Source organism: Dipodomys merriami, unplaced genomic scaffold, assembly GCF_024711535.1.
Source record: "Dipodomys merriami isolate MVZ:Mamm:240054 unplaced genomic scaffold, mDipMer1.0.p SCAF_734, whole genome shotgun sequence".
Lineage (NCBI taxonomy): Eukaryota > Metazoa > Chordata > Mammalia > Rodentia > Heteromyidae > Dipodomys > Dipodomys merriami.
The window spans coordinates 457,095-461,738 of NW_027206329.1; positions in this window are offsets into that span (position 1 = coordinate 457,095).

Sequence of the window (4,644 nt, forward strand, 5' to 3'; positions counted from 1 at the left end):
GAGGCTGTAGCCACCATACCTGCAACACAGAGATTTCAGGACAAAAGAGCCAGACATGGTAGGCAAGAGGATTCTATTCAACACCACCAAGAACCGACAAGGAGCAGATACCTTCATCCTACAGTTCACAAACCAGAGACAACCCAGGAACCTAACGTCTTCAGAGGAGGGAAGGCCACCCCTCCCCCCCACTACCAGAGATCTCCATCTTTGATACTGACAAAGCTCGGCTGAGCTGCTAAATCCAACTCAGTCCATGGAAGAAAACTAGAGTCATTTAGCAGGTCACAAGAACCTAACTGATCTTCCAGACTCAGCTCCACTTAGGGAAAAGTGACCCAGCTCGGGCCAACAGCCCCAGGAGTGGGATTCTTCACTGGGTAATTAGAGCCAGAGGCTGCCCGGTCCTTTAGCAGTATGGACAACCAATTGAAATTCAGTAAACATAAATCCTGAGAGTGGCTCCAGGCTGGGCTCTGTGAGTCTCTCACATTCTAGCCCCTCAGGGGAAAGCTATTGTTTGCTGAAAGTCCTCAACTCTACCCAGAACCTAACCTAATCACAGCAACTCCAAACTTGAGGAAACACCCATCTCCCTCTTTTGTGATACTCAAAGCAGTACTCCCTCCCATTGAACTAGCCTGGGAGGAGGAACACATAATCCTGGGTAAAGCAGAGCATTTTTCTGCCTGCTCAAACAAATTGACTTAAGAAACCAACCAAGCCACAGGAAAATCAAGCACTGGAAGCAGACCAGAGACTCCAACAAGTGGCTGATTATGACACAAGGGAGATACAGGATCTTCTCAAACCTCCCAAAAAAAAATCAAAGAACTTTTTCTTTATTTTTTGTACCTATTATAAAATTTTTTTCTAAAAGTATTTTTAAATTTTTAATTTTTACTTTTTGAAAAAAATTGTCTTCTAGTACCTTTTTTTTCTTCCTCTTATAATTCACATTTTAGAGGTATATGTTTGTGAGCGTTTTTCTTTAATTTTTTTTTTTTACTTTTTTTCTTTTATGTTTAGCTCTATTGAACTTTTGATCCTTTTTTCTTTCTTTTTCATTCTTTTCAACTTTTCACTGTTTTGTTCTTCTTTGTGTGACTTAATTGTTCTGTTCATCCTCAGATATACCCGTAGCCAATTATTAGACCTTATCCCCCATTGTGTACACACTTAATCCACAAATTTATTACTCAATTTAAAACCACTTGGACTTAAATTCCTTATTAGGAGTACTACCTCTTTATATCTATATAATATTTTTTAAGTATCTTTATTATTAAGTTTTTCACATCCCCTTTATATCCCTCCCCCTCTCTCATTATATCCACATTCTTCTCTGAATATTTTGTTTTCATTTATGCATAATTTTTAAGGATTGCAATTTTTAATTTTGTGTTTTGTATTTTGTATTTATTCTTGTCTATTTTTCCCTTTTCTCTTTCTTCTTTTTAAACTCTACTTTCATCCTATCCAACCTATTTCATGCTTTAACATTAGGATTTAGTTAAGTTGTCTCCCCGTGCCTTCCCACATCTCTCTATTCCTATTTTTACTGCATCTCTCCCTAAACCTCATAATTTCTGGTTTGTCAAATTTTTCTTTGTGGTTTGGAGCCCATTAAAATATAGCTCTTTGATGTTGAATAGAAATATCTGTTGAACTAGATTGTATCTGCAGAATTTTGACTGTGCAACAACAGACTTTGGTTGATACTTGCCTTAAGATAGTGTTCTAGCAGAAAACTGGTGTTATTCTAATCCCAAATGTGCAGAGTAAGCCGGAAAAACACAAGAAAAATGGCAAGTCCGGGTGTCTCAACTCCCACTCATGATAATCACGGGACAGAACAGATAAACAATAATCCAGAGGAGAGTTCCCAAATAACTCTACAAAAATTGCTGGCAAACATGGTAAATGAAAAGTTTGAAAACATACAAACTACTCTGTATGAGAGTGATAGCGAGAGAGAGGTAGAAAACCAAAGGTCAATACAGGAAAATATTGAAAACCTACTAAGGACTCTGTATGAGAGTGATAGGGAGAGAGAGGAGGTAAACCAAAGGTTAATACAGGAATATCATGAGCATGAGGAACTACTCAGAAACTGATATAGGAATTGCGTGAGCAGCTTGAGAACACTAGAAGAGAAAGGCAGGAATGGCATGAACAGGCAGAGAACACTCAAAGAGAACTACAGGAATGGCATGAATGTGAGGAAGCTAAGCAAAGAGTAATACAGGAATTGAGAGAGCAGGATGAAAATACACAAAGAACACTAAAGGCATTCATTTAAACAATTAACAAAGAGCTGAAGGGAGTCAGGGAGACCACAAATGTAATGGTGAATGGACCCCAACAGAAGGAATGGAAGTCGAAGAAAACCATATCCAATCAACTAAGTGATTTGAGAATAAACACTGAACAACAAATTAAGGAAGTACAGAAGTTCATACAAGATCTAAAACAAAGCTCCAACAAAGAATTTGACAGTATCAAAGCTGACCAATTAGAAGGAAAAGAAATAAAAAACAAAGTAGAAAGTCTTGACAGCAGGTTAGACCATACAGAAGATCGAATCTCGGGGATTGAAGACAACCTACATATTATAGTGAAAGAACATACAACCATCCAAGACAAGTCCAAGAAACATGACAGATTTTTTTTCAACACTTGGAAGACATCATCAGAAGGCCTAATCTGAGGAAAATGGTTGTAGAGGAGCACCTACAAACAGAAGTTAAAGGTCTACGAAATTTGTTTAACAGGATCCTAGTAGAGAACTTCCCAAACATGCAAAAAGATAGGCCTATTCACATACAAGAAGCTTTTAGAAGTCCAAATAGACCAGACTAAAATAGGACATCCTACCATCACATTGTAATCCACACAGGATCAATTCAGACCAAAGAAGAGATCCTTAAATGAATCAAGGAGTAAAGATTAATCACCTATAAATTGAAACCAATTAGAATCACCTCAGATTTCTCAGCAGAGACAATCAAAGCAAAAAGAGCCTGGAATGATGTATGCCATGCCCTAAAGACAAACAACTATCAACCAAAAATACTGTACCCAGCTAAAATCTCCTGCATAACTGAAGGCCAAATAAAAACTTTCCATAGCAATGAAAAACAAACAACATTTGTCCACCAAACCAGGGCTACAAAAGATTCTTAAAGATGTCCTACACATAGAAAACCAATAAGACCACAATGAAGGCCAAGAAACCGTACCCAAAATGAGAATCCAGGAACCATAGGAGTAATCAGGTTGCTGCTGCCCCCAAGAAGGTGGATTATATGGCAGTAACTCCCAAATATGTCTTAGTCCTATCTCTCAACATTAATGGACTTAACTCCCCATTTAAGTGGCATAGACTGTCTAGTTGGATTAAAAAGCCAGATCCTTCGCTCTGCTGCCTTGAGAAGTCACATCTTTCACATAAAAACAAACACATTTTCAATGTTAAAGGCTGGAACAAAATCTACCAAGCAAACGGCCCCCATAAACAGGCGGGAGTTGCAATCCTAATATCAGATAAAATAGACTTTAAATTAAAATTCGTAAGAAGAGATAAAGTAAGTCGCTACATACTAATAAGGGATCTCTCCTTCAGGAGGATATTACAATTCTAAATATCTATTCGCAAAACAACGGAGCACCCAAATTTATCCAAAAAGAAGTAATTTCCTTCAAATCCCACATAGATCCAAAGACATTAATTGTTAGGGATTTTAACACAACCACTCTCCCCACTAGATAGATAAACTAGGCAAAAACTCGACACAGAAAATGCAGACCTAAACAACTGCATAGATCAACTAGATTTAACAGAATATTTCACTCAGCAGCAAAAGAATACACGTTTTACTCAGCATTACATGGATCATTTTCTAAAATAGACCAGATTTTAGGCCACAAAGCAAAGTTGTCAAAATTCAGAAACATTAAAATTATACCTTGCATTCTCTCAGACCACAAAGGAATTAAATTAGAACTCAACACCAAAAGCCACCAAAGAAAGTCCAGTAACACATGGAGGCTGAACAACACACTGCTGAATCAGGAATGGGTCATGGAAGAGATTAGAAAGGAAATTCAAATGTTCATAATATTCAACCAAAATGAGCACATAAATCACCAGTTCCTCTGTGACACAGCAAAGACAGGACTCAGAGGCATGTTTATAGCTCTGAGTTCCTACATCAACAAATTGGAGAGATCTGAAACCAAAAATTTAATGACACATCTCCTTGAAAAAGAGCAGCAAGATAAACCCCAACCCAGTAGTCGGAAAGAAATAATCAAAACTAAATCAGAATTAAATGAATTAGAATCCAAAAAAACTTTAGAAAGAATCAACAAAACAAAGAGTTGGTTCTTCGAAAAAATTAACGAACTTGACAGACACTTAGCAAACCTTATCAGAAAAAGAAGAGAATACACCCTAATAAATAAACCCCGAGATGAGAATGGAAAAAACACCACAGACACAACCAAGATTCAGAACATTATAAGGGAATACTTCTCAAAACTTTATGCTAATAAGTTTGGGAACTTGACAGAAATGGACCTTTTTCCTAGCAAATATTGATATGCCAAAACTAAACCAAGATGACTTAAACCATCTTAAAA